The following is a 20210-nucleotide window of genomic DNA, read 5'->3' as shown; positions in this document are numbered from 1 at the left end:
TGGACCTGCTATCCCCGTTTAAATGAGAAAATCTCATTTCAGTAGTTCTTTAAGAAAAGGCTTTGCAGCTTATGGAAGGCTATGCAGAACGCAACTAAAACTGAACTGGCTGCAAAGTAAACACAAACAGAATGCTGGACGACTGCAAAAACTTACCGTGGAGCAAAGACGGCGTCCACAATGTAAATCTGAACATGACATGACAATCAACAATGTCCCCACAAAGACGGAGAAAAAAACGGAAATATTCTTGATTGCTAAAACAAAGTAGATGCGGGAAATATTGCTCAAAGGAAGACATGAAGCTGCTACAGGAAAATACCAAAAAAATGAAAAAAGCCACCAAAATAGGAGCGCTAAAACACTACACAGAGGAAAACAGCAAAAAACTCCAAATAAGTCATGGCATGATGTGCACCTACTTTGAGACAAGAGTTATATTGATGCATGCTTGGTTATGCTTTAAAGTCCATCCATCCATCCATTTCCTACCGCTTATTCCCTTTGGGGTTGCGGGGGGCGCTGGTGCCTATCTCAGCTACAATCATATCCAACAATTGCGACAATGACTTTTAACTGTTAACTGAGTTGATGATTTCTGCTGGTGGTGTGCCTCTGGATTTTTTCAACGCAAAAAATGTGCCTTGGCTCAAAAAAGGTTGAAAGACACTGGTCTAAGGCCCTGTTTTCACTGCACACTCAAAATGTATTTTGTTACTTCTCGGTACTTTAAAAAAAAAAGGGGATAACTAAAAATATAATTATTGGCTTTATTTTAACAAACAATCTTACGGTGCATTAAAACATATTTTTCTTATTGCAATTTAGTACTTAAGTTGTCTAGAATATCCACTATTTCATTTATCTTTTATTAGTAAGTAAACATACAAAGGTGCCTAATTAGTCTGCTGACATATGCAGTAACACAATTTACCATTCTCTTATTTTGTCAAAATTATGAAGGACAAAGTGTAAAAATGTATTATTAATCTACTTCTTCATTTGCTGTTAATATCTGGTTATTTTCTGTTTTAACATGTTCTGTCTACACTTCTGTTAAAATGTAATAATCACTTATTTTTCTGTTGTTTTGATACTTTACATTAGTTTTGGATGATACCACAAATTTGGGTATCGATCTGATACCAAGTTGTTACAGGATCATACATTGGTCATATTCAAAGTCCTCATGCGTACCTGGGACGTATTTCCTGAGTTTATAAACATAGTATACATTTAAAGTAAGCATAAAAATATTTTGTGTTGCTAAATAATATCGATGTAATCATTCTAGTATCAACTAGATACGCTCCTTTACTTGGTATCATTACAGTGGATGTCAGGTGTAGAGACACCCAGGGCATTTGTTTACATTCAGGAATGACGCCGGTTAGCTACCGTGTGTAGTGAAGCATGTTTAGCTATTCCTCGTCCTGCAGTGATAATGATACTTGTAAGAAACTTACTTTATTTGTCGCCATCGAGGCGTGGATTAGTGATTTAGAAGCTGCTAAAATACTGGTGACAGCGGCTGGACTTTAGCCGCGAGCTAGCTAAACATGTCATAAAGCAGTGGTCCCCAACCTTTTTTTGTAGCTGTGGACCGGTCAACGCTTGATAATATGTCCCGCGGCCCATGAAAAAGGGAAGTGTTTTGGGTTGATGCACTAATTGTAAGTGTATATTGTGTTTTTTATGTTGATTTAATAAAAAAAAAAAAAAAAAAAATTTTTTTTTTTTTTTTTTAAATGAAAAAAAAAAAAATTAATAAAAAATTATTCTGCGGCCCGGTACCAATCGAGCCGCGTCCTGGTACCGGGCGGCGGCCCGGTAGTTGGGGACCACTGTCTTAAAGCACCTCTTCCTCAGGGCGTTTCAGTGTTATAACTTCACCTTTATCTTTAGTTTTTAGTTCTCCCTTTTCTGTCTACACACTGTGTCTGTTTATAAATACTCTGTGTGTGTGCACTGCCCAACATGTTCCTCTGCTCATAAAACCAGCAATGTCTCAACGTGACGACGACGTGCCGTCATGCCCGTTAAAATAAAAAGGAGGTTGGAGGCGATATAGTATCGAATATGATTCATTAGTATCACGGTACTATAATAGTACCGGAATACTGTACAACCCTACTGCACACCAAATCAGATTTTTTTGCCCTCAAGTGACACAAATCTAAAAAATTTTGACGGTCAAAACACTCCAAAGTGCTTCAAATCTAAACTTTTCGCATCAGAGTCAGACCACATCAGGAGGTTGTCTGAATCCGATTGGAAGTACTTATCTTTTCAAACGTGACTTTTTGTCAGCTTTATGCTAGCTGCGTCATGCGCGGACTCATTTTTGGTACCTCACTAGTCAATAGTGCCCAAATAATACCCTGAATGTAATATCCATCCATTTTTTACCGCTTGTCCCTTCTGGGGTTGCGGGGGGGGGGGGGGGTGCTGGAGCCTATCTCAGTTGCATCCGGGCGGAAGGCGGGGTACACCCTGGACAAGTTGCCATCTTATCGCAGGCCCTATATGTAATATAATAATATATATTTTGAATCAGAAGAAATATGGAATCTTGAAGGACCGGTATTTGCTTACAAGTAGGGCTGGGCGATATAGACTTAACAGTATACAGTGGGGCAAAAAAGTATTTAGTCAGCCACCGATTGTGCAAGTTCTCCCACTTAAAATGATGACAGAGGTCTGTAATTTTCATCATAGGTACACTTCAACTGTGAGAGACAGAATGTGAAAAAAAATCCAGGAATTCACATTGTAGGAATTTCAAAGAATTTATTTGTAAATTATGGTGTAAAATAAGTATTTGGTCAACCATTCAAAGGTTTCACAGATGGAAGGAGGTTTTGGTTCAAAATCTCACGCTACATGGCCGCATTCATTCTTTCTTTAACACGGATCAATCATCCTGTCCCCTTAGCAGAAAAACAGCCCCAAAGCATGATGTTTCCACCCCCATGCTTCACAGTAGGTATGGTGTTCTTGGGATGCAACTCAGTATTCTTCTTCCTCCAAACACGACGAGTTGAGTTTATACCAAAACGTTCTATTTTGGTTTCATCGGACCACATGACATTCTCCCAATCCCCTGCTGTATCATCCATGTATCCATTTTGGTGAGATCGTGAGATTTTGAGCCAAAACATCCGTCCATCAATGAGAGCTTTGAATGGTTGACCAAATACTTTTTTCCCACCACAATTTACAAATAAATTCTTAAAAATTCCTACAATGTGAATTCCTGGATTTTTTTTTTCACATTCTGTCTCTCACAGTTAAAGTGTACCTATGATGAAAATTTCCGACCTCTGTCATCATTTTAAGTGGGAGAACTTGCACAATCGGTAGCTGACTGAATACTTTTTTGCCCCACTGTATCTCTATATATTTTTACTTAAACTCGATATATATCTCGATACATTTTTTGGTGAAAGTATACAAATAAAGATATTCAGTGAAATTGTAAACACTTTTATTAACCAGTAAGTCAAGATGGGTATTTACAGCACAGAAAATAAACTGTTTAAGTAGTACAGAAATACATAACATAAATAAAATAGAAAAATATTATTTCTACGTAAAATAAATACCATAGCTATGCAAGCAATACAAAATACATGGAATTGGGGGTTAAATCACCAAAAATGATTCCCGGGCGCGGCCACCGCTGCTGCCCACTGCTCCCCTCACCTCCCAGGGGGTGATCAAGGGTGATGTCACATGCAGAGAATAATTTCACCACACCTCGTGTGTGTGACAATCATTGGTACTTTAACTTTAACTTATTTGCAGGCAGGAACTTTGTGATTTCCCTTCCTGGTTCGATGTCCCGCCCTATCTTGCCTCTGATTGGCCTGTCCCTAACCAATCTTGGCTCATCATAGTAAACAACCAACCTGCATGCACCTCTTGGAAGGTAGAAGGGGAGGGTTTTTAGTAGCCCATGGAGGGGGGGGGGACATGTTTAGTAGCCCATGGGGGGGGGGGGAAGGAACACAACAAATAAGCGGCGTTATGTATATTTAACGTGAAATAAATTATATCGATATTACAATATTTTCTTGATTCATATCTTGTTTAAAAACTATATCGATATATCTTACAAACTGGATGTATCTCCCAGCCCTACTTACTACATGTTATGTAGATTTCGTAAGTTGGTGATGTAAGTGAGTTGAAAAATAAAATAGATCCACGCTTTTAATAAACAGCCATAAAAAGGTTAGAGCCCTCCCAAATATGCAAACACTGTTTTCTATTTTTAATTGCATTATCACAGTTTAATATTGACACTGAAAACGGGCTAAGTCGAAATAGTGTAATTAGAACACGAAACGAGGTGACAAGTTCCAGGTTTTATAGGTTAGCGCCCCACCTTCACATTTTTGTGCCATTGACCGTGTTTTTCTAATCACATACTTTAGATCAGTGGTTCTCAACCTTTTTTCAGTGATGTACCCCCTGTGAACAATTTTTTAATTCAAGTACCCCCTAATCTGAGCGAAGCCTTTTTGGTTGAAATAAAGAGATAAAGAAGTAAAATACAGCACTTTTTCATCAGTTTCTGATTTATTAAATTGTGTAACAGTGCAAAATATTGCTCATGTGTAGTGGTCTTTCTTAAAAATCTTTGGAAAAATAGATATAAAAATATCTAAGAACTTGTTGAAAAATAAACAAATGATTCAATTATAAATAAAGATTTCTACACATAGAAGTAATCATCAACTTAAAGTTCCCTCTTTGGGGATTGCAACAGAGATCCATTTATATTCATGAACTTAATTCTAAACATTTCGTCACAAAAAATAAATATTTTACATCAATATTTATGGAACATGTCCACAGAAAATCTAGCTGTCAACACTGAATATTGCATTGTTGCATTTCTTTTCACAGTTTATGAACTTACATTCATATTTTGTTGAAGTATTATTCAATAAATATATTTATAAAGGATTTTTGAACTGTTGTTATTTTTAGAATATTTAAAAAAAATCTCACATACCCCTTGGCATACCTTCAAGTACCCCGAAGGGTACGCGTACCCCCATTTGAGAACCACTGCTGTAGATTATTGGTGGGTCGAAACGTGTTTTGGCATTAAGTATTTAGGCCATCAGATGATGATGATAATGATGAAGCTAGCGAACGAGCGCACTCAAATTTGGAAGAGAAAGTTAATCCAGATCTGTGCCTATTTTCTATTCCTCTCTGCTGTGGGACACACGATAGACGCTACATGTCTCGTCAGACTAGAATTGGACTGTTAGGGTGCAAATAAAACCTTAGTCGGACCAGATTTGTCACAATGGGTGAAAAGTCGTCTATAGTCACAGTTGTCATATTTAATGGCGTAACAAGTCCACTAGAAAATTGACTTTTAACAAATCCGTAATTTTACCGACTATAAAGGTACACTCAAAATCCTTTTATTTTCTCAAAACTCTACAGTGGCCTTATAAGCCGGTGCGCCTAATTCATTCTGGTTGTGCTTACTGACCTCAAAGCTATTTTATTTTGTACATGGTGTAATGATAATTGAGACCAGTAGGTGGCAGTCACACATAAGAAATACATGTGGACTGCAGGCTGATGCCCCCTGATCAATAAATGACGCAAGCAAACACAGGTTTGCATTAGCAAGCAAGCCCAAAACTTTGATATAGTAGAACATTACACACACAGCGCATAAAAATCGGCCAAAATGTTTTGGTACTACTTTGAAGGCGCACCGCTTTAGGGGCACATTACGGCTACTGTAGTCAGACGTACTGTGCTTCAACATACAGTGTTATTGTGGTGTGAATAATAGGGGTGTAACGGTACGTGTATTTGTATTGAACCGTTTCGGTACGGGGGTTTCGGTTCGGTACGAGGGTGTATCGAACGAGTTTGTACACTAAAGTCTTAACAAGCTGCTCTGCAGCTGCCTCTGTCTGAGCAGTGAGCACCCACACAACCATCTGATTGGTTACATACAAAGCCAATCAGCAGTGCGTATTCAAAGCGATGTAACAGCCAATCAGCAGTGCGTATTTAGAAAGCATGGAGTCAGTGTTCCGGCGTCGAGATGAGTAAATATGAGTTTAGCAGGTGAGCAGTTGACATCGTACACTCCCCAAATTATAAAAAAAACTTCCCAGTCACAACTATTACAAACATCACTATGAGCCCGTTGACCTTCTAGAAACTTAAACTGCAGCCCATCTCTCTCATAGTTCTGGGTTGAGGTGAAGGGTAATTAGCTTTTAGCGTTATGTTAGCTCATTTTGCTGTGTGTGTGTGTATAATAAAAATCAACTACAGGCTTCCCAAATGCTGTAATAAATTAAGCATGATGAGTTGACTTGAAACTGTTTAATGTTGCACTTTTTATATGTAGAAGAAAGGTTTAGTCATTTTATTTAATCAAAGCAACAATTAAGGCAGTTTAATGTGGATTAACGTGGGTAGAAATATTATAGTGTTCCCAATGTTAAAAGGATAAAGCCATTGTTTACAAATTTGGTAAATAAATAACCAAAAAATTAATATTTTGTTGTTTTCTTACTGTACCGAAAATGAACCGAACTGTGACATCTAAACCGAGGTACGTACCGAACCGAAATTTTTGTGTACCGTTACACCCCTAGTGAATAAGGACCCCCTGGCGTTTTGTTTTGCAATATTATGCGAAACCAACTTTTCTTACCTTCTGGTACCTGTTGATGTGTATTTGGGATTTGCATAAGTCCTGAAAATTAGAACGCGTCTGCCATTGTAGTCCGCACTGTGGCCAATAAGCTTCTTCTTTTTATCTATCCTCTTGTTGTAGGGCATTCATCCTTCGCTGTTGTCATTTCTAACATAATGTAGCATGCAGTTCAGTGGCCTAGTGGTTAGAGTGTCCCCCCTGAGATCGGTAGGTTGTGAGTTCAAACCCCGGCCGAGTCATACCAAAGACTATACAAATGGGACCCATTACCTCCCTGCTTGGCACTCAGCATCAAGGTTTTGAATTTTAGGTTATATCACCAAAAATGATTCCCGGGCGCGGCACCGCTGCTGCCCACTGCTCCCCTCACCTCCCAGGGGGTGATCAAGGGTGATGGGTCAAATGCAGAGAATAATTTCGCCTCACCTAGTGTGTGTGTGACAAACATTGGTACTTTAACTTTAACTTGAAATTTTATCGATCAGTAGATCTGCTATGGAAGCACTAAAAGCTACAACAAAGATTACGGGAAGAAGCACGTAAATAAAACCGCCCACAAAATGGCGCATTGTGAAGAGATGGTCAGAAAGCGATTTCAAGATGATCTGTCAAACATCATATAGGGCTGGGCGATATATCGATATATACAATATATTGCGGGTGTCTCTGTGCGATATAGAAAATAACTATATCGTAATATTCGAGTATACGTTCTCACGCAGTTGCTTTTAGCTGCGGGCGTACACTTCAGGCTCTTCTCACTCTTTCCTGTCTTTCCTTCTCACAGACAAGCAGGCGCACATTCTTACATGCGTCACAAACTGTCACGTCAAACGTCACATACGTGTCCGCCCTCGCAGAGCAGAGAGGTAGCAAACTGGGCTAAGTTAGCTGCTAACGTAGCCGTACGAGAGAAAGAAGGTGCGCATCTGGTAACAAATCAAGGAAGACTTAATTCCCAATACCAATAGCAGGGTTTCCATCGTCTGGCGGTGGTTCGGCTTCAAGTGGGAATATGTCGAACAGACAACCGTAATTTGTCAAGTGCGGGGGGGAAAAGCGTTGTTATAAAAAGTAGCATTACTGCTAATATGTAGCATCATTTGAAAAGTCACTCGCAAGAGAATGAAGAGAATTTCATAACCTTAGTAACATACCACATAATGAAGGACGAATACTATTTGATTTCCTATTATGCAGCTCACTTTTATTTGACACTTAAAATGTCTCTGACAATCTTACACTTTATGTTTTGGAAATGACTTGAATGTTTGTGCCATTGCTTAATAACTTTAATAAATACACTTTTGGTCAATTGACTTAGTTGTGATTTCCTTCTCTGCATGAAAGTTTAAAAGTAGCATATATGAATGCAGTATGAAGAAGAATGTTTTAATGTATACACATTTAATCATCATACTGCTGTGATTATATACATCAAGTGTTCATTCAAGGCCAAGGCAAAATATTGTAATATATATTGTGTATCGTGATATGGCCTAAAAATATTGCAATATTAAAAAAAGGCAATATCGCCCAGGCCTAACATCATCCATGCAAAATTTTGACCAAAGAACCACCATTACATGTTATGTAGACCAGTGTTTTTCAACCTTTTTAAAGCCAAGGCACATTTTTTGCGTTGAAAAAATCCAGAGGTACACCACCAGCAGAAATCATTAAAAAAACAAACTCAGTTGAAAATAAAAAGTCGTTGTTACAATTGTTGAATATGAATTTAAACCATTACCAAGCATGCATCACTATAGCTCTTGTCTCAAAGTAGGTGTACTGTCACCACCTGTCACATCACGCCCTTACTTGTTTGGAGGTTTTGCCGTTTTCCTTTTAGTTCTTGTCTCATGCTCCTATTTTGGTGGCTTTTTCCTTTGAGCGATATTTCCCGCATCTACATGGTTTTAGCAATCAAGAATATTTCAGTTGTTTTTATTCTTCTTTTTGGGGACATTGTTGATTGTCATGTCATGTTCTGGTGTACTTTGGACGCCATCTTTGCTCCACAGTAAGTCTTTGCTGTCGTCCAGCATTGTGTTTTTGTTTACTTTGGAGCGGGTTCAGTTTTTGTTTTGTTCTGCATAGCCTTCCCTTAGCTTCGAAGCATTTTCTTAGGAGCTCTCACCTTTTGTTTAATTTTGGTTAAAGCATTAGACACCTTTTTACCTGCACGCCGCCTCCCGCATTTTCCGACATCTATAAAGCATCTAGCCACCTGCTGTCACCTACTGATATGGAAGAGTTTTACACTAGGCAGCACCGACACGCAATAAAAACAAATTTTTTGCAGACTATAATTACTGGTTAGCAAAAAATATTTTTAACCCTAACAGGGGAAATGACATAATCTCCCACAGCACACCAGACTGTATCTCACGGTACACTAATGTGCCGCGGCACAGTGGTTGAAAAATACTGATGTAGACCACAAGGAAATGTTTTACATTTAGAACTTATTTTTTGTTCACCCCTTTAATGAACCTTTTGTATGAAAAAAGAGCTGAATAGACACGCTCAATCCACAGTGCGCCTTCAAAATTTGGTGTGCCCTATGGTCCGAAAAATACGGGACTTACGGTAGCAGGAGTGGACTTTAGTTTGAATCCATTTTTTTAATGCTCAAAGTAAACTAAAGTTGTTAGAAAATGCTTTTACCAACACTACAGTATGTATTTTTCAGCGTTTCCTTTTGTTGGGGTACTTTCTTACGTATGGTCCTAATGCAAGGTTAGGTAAATTTTTTTACCGTTCTTCGTAAAGTGGCCCAGAATTAGCCCCTTTTTGTCTTGCTTTTGTTGGGGTACTGGTTCCTTTTGGTATAGTGTGGGAATCTTTGGGACCGTCATGATTTGATTATAATTTAGGGGCTACGAGTCAATATAAATACTTTTAATTGATGTATATGTATATAGGGATTGATACCTATTACCGGTACCTGAGAATCTATACTGGTACTCAGAGGTACTAATTTTCCGTACTGCTGTGTGTGTGTGAATGTGTTAATAAATGTTAATTTGTTGAACATTAAAATATAATTTTAAATGTTGCAATTAACATGGAGCTGATAATGATAACTGCAAGGTCCAGTTGTTCTTTCTTGTTTTCTTACACTTCCGAGGCTCATTTGCAAATATTACGTAGTCGACTTTGCATACAGTTACAATTCCAAGACGTTAGATGGTAGTAGTATATACAGGTATACAGAGAGTATAGACAACTCGGTTTGAAAATTGGTCCAAAACATGGCGCCCTGTAGTCACCTGATGGGCTTTTGACCAATTATTTAAGAGATTGTTTTGCTATATTCTCTCTGATTAGTCAACAGCCCCTCACGTGACACAGGGCACCATGTTTGTGACCAACTCTGAAACCCAGTTGTCCATACTCTCTCAGTATGTTGCCTAGCAAGGAAGTAGTCTTTGCCATTGAGCTGAATCTAGTTATTGGAAAAGTATTTAAAAAGCATTGTTATTATTACACACCAGCTGTTTAATTGTAACATGCATCTTAGTTGAGCTTTTGGTGACCAAATTTGGCGGCTTGGAATTTGCAATATAAAATCACTAATGCTCATTTTAATCATGTTTATGGTAAATCCAATGTAAATTAGCATCAAGCTAGCGCATTTTGAAACATGGAGCCTTACTGTACGTTCAAGCAATTTGTACTTACTTTAAGTCTGCTTTGAGCGCTGCTTGAGTGCCAGTTAGTGTTCCCTTTTTAGATTTTTATTTTCGTAAAACCGTGATTTATGACATCATTTTGAAAAACTAATGACAATAGTGCTCATTTTCAGAGAAGAAGCTGGCATGTTAATCGCCAACTAGCTTAAAAGTTAGTATTTACAAACAACACCTGTTTTGTCCTTACTCAGTCTCAGAGATCCATCGCGATTTCTGACATGGACAACAGGTGCTGCAAAGGGTGATTTTGACTTGACAATCCAGCCTTTTACAAGCAGCTCTTGGATGTACTGTTTGACTTCTTGATATAGTGGTTTGAGAATGGATGAATACGTTTTTTGGACTGGAATGTCATCTTTCAGACTTATGGTCATATGGAGGCTTGGGATGTCCCCAATGTCACCCTCTTTGCGAGCAAAAGTACCTGATTCCTCCATCAACATTTGTTTCACCTCCTCTTGTTGATCAACTGTCAGATGACTGACATCCACTGGTGGGTACCACAGGTCTGCACTGGTTAGGACCTGATTAGAGCTGGGAGGAGATGAGGAGTAAACAGTGTTAACCTGAATACTTTTAGGGTCCCCGTGGAGACTGTCTGTCTCTATGACTTTGTCAATGGACTCAATGCTGCCTAGGACTGTAAAGTTAAAGTACCAATGATTGTCATACACATACGAGATGGGGCGAAATTATTCTCTGCATTTGACCACCCCCTGGGAGGTCAGGGGAGCAGTGGGCAGCAGCGGTGCCGCGTCAGGGAATCATTTTTGGTGATTTAACCCCCAATTCCAACCCTTAATGCTGAGTGCCAAGCAGGGAGGTAACGGGTCCCATTTTTATAGTCTTCGGTATGACTCAGCCGGGGTTTGAACTCACGACCTACCGATCTCAGGGCGGACACTCTAACCACTAGGCCACTGAGTAGGTAAAGCTTGGCTAGGTCACATCATGTTGGGAGTGGTTTGACACGGGCACTTTAATGAAACACCTGTCTGGTGAATCTCCATTAAGCCTACTCCAATGCCCAATGACTCCAGCTGTACACTGTCAAGGTTGGGTTCAAACAACACAAATGACTCTGAGGGGTTAATATTGTCTGGAACCCTGCACTTAACGTAAACTACCTGACCTGAACAAATTGTGACCTCTTTGAAACCCACTTTTACAGCAGCATGTTCCTCTATTGGGGAGTTCTGAGTTTGAATAAAACTCACTCTGGCCCCAGCACTAACATCTGCAATCTCAATGGCACCTTCAAGGAGGTTAGACAGAATGGACATTAGTTTAGGCCGGCCTTCATTGCTCTTAACCTTCCTCTTGTGTTAGCGTTCTCTTACCATCTCTTATGTTAATGGGTCGGTTTTGACCCATGTCTTAAATCAGCTGTGAAATTCAATAAAAACAATTATCATCCAATTTTTTTGTCATCTCTTGGTTACCTTGTTAGGCTTCCTTATCCATGAAGATATTGGTTTTAATATTTTTGGTGTGGGCCATTGGGCCTTTTATTTGTCAGTATACCCCTCGATTTCAATTTAAAAAATGGTAAAATGAACCTCAAGAGAATCGTATAAATAAATAAAAGGTTGTTGTGTTACCTGACTATTACTGAGGGGTATTGGAACACATCTCTTAAATAAATTATTTTTATTATTTTGTTATTATTTTATACTGAATTGACCTCATATGTCTTGAAATGCCCGTGTCTTTGTTTGTTTTTGTACTGGATAACAAGGTAAAATGAGAATCCCCTCGAACTCACATGATTGGTAGAGGAGCTGGCTTTCAGTGTGTTCAGTTTTGGCTCTAATTATTGCTTGATAATCTTATTTTTAGAACTGGGTCAAAACCGACCCTTACAACACCAAGGTAATAATTTCAACCAGAGCATTTTATAATTTAATGAAAGAAAAAAAAAAGTTTTATTTTGTTGAAATAAAAGTTCCTGACAAAGTAAAAAAGTCTTAATTAAAAAAAATACATTTATGTGGTTGCTTTATTTATTTAAAAACTAAAACGGGTCGGTGCCGACCCTAACACAAGACGAAGGTTAATGACTTCTTGGATTACATTAAAACCAACTAATGGTCTGTCTAGTTTCAGGCAACTCACTAAGAAGGGTGCACGGATGGATAAGTCTGGATCATCATTGCCTTGTAGGTTTACCAACATTTCAACCCATCCGTCGTAAGGCACTTCATCTCCCGTGACTGCCGAAACACTGTCCAGTAGCTCAAAAGGAGGTCGAATATCTTGGCTAGGCAGATACTTGTTTTTCCACGTGCGGTCAATTAGGCTCACATTAGCTCCTGTGTCAAGCAGGACAGTGACAGCGTAGCCACCCATACATACTACATTTCAGCAGCGATTTGCGGCCAATGAGTGGGGCTACTAGCTTGCATGGCTGTGATGTATTATCGGATTGTATTGTGTTGGCATCACTGATCTTAGCTGGCTTTGGTTTTGGGCCTGTTTGGGGTTGGGACATGTGGGCAGGAGCGGTCAAAGGTAAAAAAAAAAAATACATTTTGGAACTAAAATAATGTATGTCCAGTGAAAGACCGCAGACGCCTGGAACCTGGCTGCTCATCATCGGTCATCATCAATCAAAAAAGTGTTGCGATCCGCTGTTTGGATCGTTCAATTTTGTAGTTTCGATTCTTTCCTGTATCACATTTTGTAGTTTGACTCCTTAGTTCCTGTTTTAGTCTGTTTCCATAGCAACGTATTATTTTCACATGCCGTGGTTTCAAGACGCACACCTGTTTTACAAATCACCATCCTATATAAACCAGCCTTTTCTGTTCACTCATTCTCGGACTCTAATTTGCTTTCATGCAACATTTGAAGACTTGCTTTCATTGTTCATACTCGCTAGCTCTCGCGCTGCGGTTTGGTTTCATTCCTAGCTTTCATGCTAATCCTTTTGTTTTCCCTTTTTGTGCCTTCATGCCAAGTTTAGTTTTTCTATTCATATTCCTAGCTTCCATGCTAGCGCCATTTGTTTGCCTTTCTATTAGCACCAGTATTTTTGTTCTAGTTTTGAGTTAAATACATCTTTATTTCTTACCTCAAGCTGTCCACGGTTTCACAAAAAGAATCGTTTTGAATCGGAAAAATATAGTTTTTGAATCGAGAATCGCGTTGAATCAAAAAAAATCGATATATTATCGAATCGCTATTGAATCGAATCGTGGGACACCCAAAGATTCGCAGCCCTACTAGTTACTATGGTAATCTGAGTCACAGCAGCTCAAACGAGGCACCAAGCAGTGTGGGTGGGGTGCGTTTCTCCAGAGTGGCCAGCCTGAAATGTGGGTGCCAGGGACAGACGCGGAAGGAGATTTTTACAACAAAGTTCTAAAGCTTAGTGATATATCACATATATCAGATTGTTATTGGGTTATTTTTTTTACCCTTTGAGTTCATATTTCGCTGTTTGTTGCATTTTCGTTGTGTTTCGCTCAATTGTAAAAGGGGGGGGGGTGACGTTCATATGTTGTCAATATTCAGTGTTTTATTGTTCATAGTTAATATTGTAAATCCCACAGTCTTTATTTTCATGTCCCGTATTTTTCGGAGTATAAGTCGCTCCGGAGTATAAGTTGCACCTGCCAAAAAATGCATAATAAAGAAGGGAAAAAACAAATAAGTCGCACTGGAGTATAAGTCGCATTTTTGGGGGAAATTCATTTGATAAAACCCAACACCAAGAATTGACTTTTGAAAGGCAATTTAAAATAAATACAGAATAGTGAACAACAGGCTATATAAGTGTACGTTATATGAGGCATAAATAACCAACTGAGAAGGTGCCTGGTATGTTAACGTAACATATTATGGTAAGAGTCATTCAAATAACTATAACATATAAAACATGTTATACGTTTACCAAAAAATCTGTCACTCCTAATCGCTAAATCCCATGAAATCTTATACGTCTAGTCTCTTACGTGAATGAGCTAAATAATATTATTTGATATTTTACGGTAATGTGTTAATAATAAGTCGCTCCTGAGTATAAGTCGCACCTGGCCAAACTATGAAAAAAACTGCTACTTATAGTCCGAAAAATACGGTACATTCTGGGTGTCTCATTCAGTAAAAAGGCGGTCTGTCATGACGTTTTTAGCATTCAATCAGACATTATTATGAGGTTTTGTATTAGTGTTGCTAACAATAGATATACGGGCACCCAGACACTTAGTAAATGTGGCCGATTCGGCAAAATAATTGCCCGGGCCTGCTTTAGGGTGTGCCACCCCCCCTCCCCCCATACACGCTACTGCACGCTACTTTTATTAAAGTTTGCGTCTGAAACTCACGACTAAACAAAAAGTTAGAATGTAATGACATATTTGTGGAGTGTTCCCGTTTCTCTTTTTTGAATTCCTCCTCACATTCCGCAGCGTTGCAGCCTCAAACTGTACCTTGGCTCGACTTATTGTGCAAGCAGAAACGGGTTTGGCGTTCTGCGAGCGAGCAACACGTGTGCAATGTTCTTCTCCTACCCAGTGCAGAAACTTCTGGCGGTGTTTTTTTTATTGATGACTTTCCTGTTTGGGCCCTGTAGGACGAGGTGTTATTTCAAGGGGGTGACATGCACAATTTCACAGCTATTATTAACCGAAAACGTGACGTGGGGAGTGTTTACCGCACAGGGATCCTCCTGGTGTGTCGCAGGGCGGTTTGTAATGAAGATCAGTGGAGGATAAGGACTGTTGCGTGTGTGTGTGGTGGACGGACATACTGTTCGTTTTGAACTGGAGGAGAATATGAACACTTTGACTCTGGTTCGACTGGTTGGTTGCTTGCTTGACTTGAAAAGTGAGGTCATTCAAGCCTTTGTTGTTTTTTTTTTCCAAGTTACATATTAAACCAGAAGCCTTTAGTGCCATCATTTCTCCATAATAAATCTGCTCTACAATATTTTTCACACATCTAGCTGCTTACAGAGTTTAGTTGTAACCTTTCACCCATTTTTTGGGGGGCCATGTGGGATTTAACATTTTATGTCCTGTCAAGAGATAAAATACAACCGCATTGTCCCCTTTGCCAGTTTGCAACATGATCTCAGCACCTCTGTCCTCACTTGGAACACATCCAGGCCTTCAAATCCTTATTAATACCTTTTTATGAATGCAACATTTCTTGTAGAACTTTTGCATCTGAACTTATTAAGTGGCCGTCAGGCCCACACCAAGCGAAAGTGACATAACTGCTCTTTTGTTTTGGAATGGTACATGAACCCGTGTCCATTTGTGCAGATGGAAAAGCACTGGAAAGATTCCACGACACATGACTTGAGTCAAGTCCCTTTCGACAAGCGCTGAACAAAGCCATATACTGTGTACAGTACACACTCATGCCTGAAAATAGCTCCACCAGAATTGTCTACTTAAAAGTCTTACATTATAATATTCTTTAGATGAATCAGTCTGTTTTTAGAATATTGTACTGGACGTGGGTTGGTCCTAATGGGGTAACTTCGGCAGCACTTTTAGTGAGCTCTACTGGAAATACAGCATTTAGTCTGTCTGCAGCTTTAACGCTAATTAGTTCAAGGGCTGGGCGATGCATCAAGTTTGTAAGATATATCGATATATTTTTAAACAAAATATAAATGAAGAAAAACATTTCATATCTATATTTTATTTCACGTTAAAATTACGAAACGCCCCTTATTTACTAAACCCCTACCCTTCCTCCTTCCAAGACATGCTTGGAGGTTGGTTGTTAACTACCCGGGGGCGGTATGGCGTAGTGGGTAGAGTGTAGAAACCTGAGGGGTCGCAGTTTCGCTCCCCGCCTCTTGACATCCAAATCGCTGCCGTTGTGTCCTTGGGCAGGAAACTTCACCCTTGCCCATACTTACCAACCCTCCCGAATTTTCCGGGAGACTCCCGAATTTCAGTGTCTCTCCCGAAAATCTCCCGGGCCAACCATTCATCCGAATTCCTCCCGATTTCCAGCCGGACCTGAGTGAGGACAGCCTGTCGTCACATCCACTTTTCCTCCATAGAAACAGCGTGCCAGCTCAGTCATGTTATAACATCTACAGCTTTTGGAGAGTGCACAACTGCACACACAACAAGAAGGAGACATAGGTTTACCTATATCCCTAAAAGTAGGCAGGCACGGAGCTATTTCTCAGCGTGTGTTCATTCCAGCCGGCACGTTAATACACTTACACACAACATCCAGAATCCCATCATGCATTGCTTCAAAACTATGGCAAGTAGTAATGTCCAAAAAAAGATAGTGACAGAGAATAGAACGAGGATGGACAATTCAACCATAAACTCACTCCTTTCCTGCAAATTAAATCTCAAAGATGCTGCTCATACCTATGCTCCTTCAAAGGCTGTGCTACTGGCTGCAAAGCAATGCACTTTCAAATGCAACAATGAGTAGATAGAAGTGTTATGTGTGTGTATATTGTAAATAAATGAACACTGAAATTCAAGTATTTATTTTATTTATATATATATATATATATATATATATATATATATGTATATATATATATATATATATATATATATATATATATATGTATATATGTATATATATATATATATGTATATGTGTGTATTAGGGGTGTAACGGTACGGGTATTTGTATTGAACCGGTTCGGTTCGGAGGTGTACCGAACGACACGGACATATTAAGTAGCGCACCACACGTTGTGTAAACAATGCACAGCGAGGCACCATGAATTGATTTACGTGGACCCCGACTTAAACAAGTTGAAAAACTTATTCGGGTGTTACCATTTAGCGGTCAATTGTACGGAATATGTACTGTACTGTGCAATCTACTAATAAAAGTTTCAATCAATCAAAAAAACAACAACACAAGGCATGCTAGCAACGACTGGGCTATGATAGACTGACTACACCTCATCTTTACACGGGATATGTCCTCTTTGCGGCGCTGTCCAGGTCGAGTTTCTTAAATGCCTCGAATGTCCGGCATTTTAAGTTAGGGTTGCGTGTATTTTCAATGTACGTTCAGGGTTAAAGGGGAACATTATCACCAGACCTATGTAAGCGTCAATATATACCTTGATGTTGCAGAAAAAAGACCATATGTTTTTTTAACCGATTTCTGAACTCTAAAAGGGTGAATTTGGCGATTTAAACGCCTTTCAATCGTTCGCCTGTCGGAGCAATGACCTTTTACCCGTGACGTCACATCGTGAAGCGACCCGCCATTTTCTCAAACACATTACACACATGAAGTCAAATCAGCTCTGTTATTTTCCGTTTTTTCGACTGTTTTCCGGTACCTTGGAGACATCATGCCTCGTCTTTGTGTTGTCGTAGGGTGTAACATTACGAACAGAGACAGATTCAAGTTGCAACAGTGGTCAAAAGATGCGAAAGTCCCTCGTTTGTTCTGCACACTGTACCGACGATAGCGATGCTACGACAGAGGCACAGAGATTGCAAGAATGTGTGGATATCCTGCGACACTCAAAGCAGATGCATTTCCAACGATAAAGTCAACAAAATCACAAAGGTGAGTTTTGTTGATGTTATTGACTTATGTGGAGTGATAATCAGACATATTTGCTCACGGCATGACTGCAAACTAATCGATGCTAACATGCTATTTAGGCTAGCTGTATGTACATATTGCATCATTATGCCTCATTTGTAGCTATATTTGCATCCAGCCTTCCCTCCACCCACATTTAATGCCAAACAAACACATACCAATCGTTGGTTAGAAGGCGTCCTCGCTTTCTCCCATGTTGCAGGCTGTCGTGTCGTTTTTGTCGGTTTCGCTTGCATACGGTTCAAAGCAATATGGCTCAATAGCTTCAGTTTCTTCTTCAATTTCGTTTTTGCTACCTGCCTCCACACTACAATCATCCGTTTCAATACATGCGTAATCTGTTGAATCGCTTAAGCTGCTGAAATCCGAGTCTGAATCCAAGCTAATGTCGCTATACCTTTCTGTTCTATCCGCCAGGTTTGTTTGTGGTGGTTTCATGCAGTGACGTCACAGGAAAATGGACAGGTGGATACAACGTTAAAATCAGGCACTTTGAAGCCGTTTTTCGGGATATTGCGTGATGGGTAACATTTTGAAAAACATTTGAAAAATAAAATAAGCCACTGGGAACTGATTTTTATTGGTTTTAACCCTTCTGAAATTGTGATAATGTTCCCCTTTAAGAAGGGGTTAAAAAAAAAAAATAGTGCTGCACGCAGCAAGAGAGTTATGATAAACGCGCATGCGTCGCCAGGCTCTGCTTTTTACCCATAGATTTATCAGATTTAATTTTTTATTATCTATAGCAGGGGTGTCAAAAGTGTGACAAAGAGAGAGTTGTAGAAGAGAAGACGGAAAAATCAAGCGGGCGTTTCATATATATTAAAAAACTAGTGGAAGATGGCAGAGTCATTCTCTTCTTCAGGTTTTTCTTTTAGCCATGTAGGCAACGTCCAGGATTGATTGATTGATTGAAACTCTAAATAGTAGATTGCACAGTACAGTACATATTCCGTACAATTGACCACTAAATGCTAACACCCGAATAAGTTTTTCAACTTGTTTAAGTCGGGGTCGTTAATCTATTTATGGTAACCCACAATGCGTCTACTTGGCCACATTTTGACAAATGTATGCATCTGGATAAAACATTAATTTGAGTTGTTTACCATTTTTTTAGGTATAAATAATATTTTTCAATTTTATTTATTTTATGTAATTCTTTACTACTTAAACAGTTTATTTTATGTGCTGTTAATACCCATCTTGACTAACTGGATTAATACAAGTGCCATGCACTTAATGTTTACAGTACAGTTGTCGGTAACACTTAAGTATGGGGAACATATTCACCATTAATAAATTGCTTATTAAAGTAGCAAAGACTTAATTTAGAGTTATTTGGACACCAGGGGAACATATAAGGGTTAGGATTAGGGTTACTAATAAGCAATAAAGACTCTTAGTTGATGGCTTACTGGTTGTATAATAATGCCATGCAGAATAAGGCATCAAGTACTTAATAATGACTAATTAAGAGCCAATATTTTACTAGTTTTCATGTTAACAAGCAACTAATTATTGATGAATATTTTCCCCATATTAAAGTGTTACCCAGTTGTCATTTGCTTCAATTTCAGTGAATCATGCTCAGAAATGTATATCTTTATCCGTATACTTTCGCTGGAAAATATTGTGATACATATCGAATATTGAATTTTAGTAAATATATATCGAGATATTCTTTTTCGTCCATATCGCCCAGCTCTAAGTACACCTCTGCATAAGATTGTATTATTATTAACATTAAAGAAAACAACAAAGAAACACATATGGATTAACTTAAAATAAATAACTTTACTCACATTGTTTTTTGTCAGAAAATAATTAGAAACGATTTGCTTGGAAAAAAATTTCCTTATTTAAATTATTAACTTTTTTTTACACTGAATTCAACCATTTAATACTGAAAAATAATGTTTAAGAAACTCAATAGATAATAATGCAATGAAATTGATCAGCAACATTAAGTCAGGTGCACAATATATAAAACACTTAAATCTTCAAAATAGAAATGAGTAAACTAATTTGATTTGAACAATACAATTTTTTATTTTTATTATAATGAGGAAGTCAGGTTTAATGTCAACAATGAGGACATTTTGTAGTGCACAGCTTTTTGAAGCGGGGTTTTAAGCGTTATAATGCATGATACTGATAAAGCATGTTTCCAGGAGGGCCCACCTCACTATTTGAGAAGTGCTTGATTAATGTTACATTTGAGCTGATAATGA

At 38.7% G+C, this 20210-nt stretch overlaps 1 protein-coding gene across 3 annotated transcripts in view; it reads left to right on the top strand.

The window, feature by feature from the left end:
- Positions 1-20210, top strand: part of tbc1d4 (TBC1 domain family, member 4) — a 123701-nt gene that overhangs the window by 5329 nt on the left and 98162 nt on the right. The window lies entirely within an intron of this gene.

Source organism: Nerophis ophidion, linkage group LG19 (assembly GCF_033978795.1).
Source record: "Nerophis ophidion isolate RoL-2023_Sa linkage group LG19, RoL_Noph_v1.0, whole genome shotgun sequence".
Taxonomy (NCBI): Eukaryota; Metazoa; Chordata; class Actinopteri; order Syngnathiformes; family Syngnathidae; genus Nerophis; species Nerophis ophidion.
This window is presented reverse-complemented; position numbering and strand designations above follow the sequence as displayed.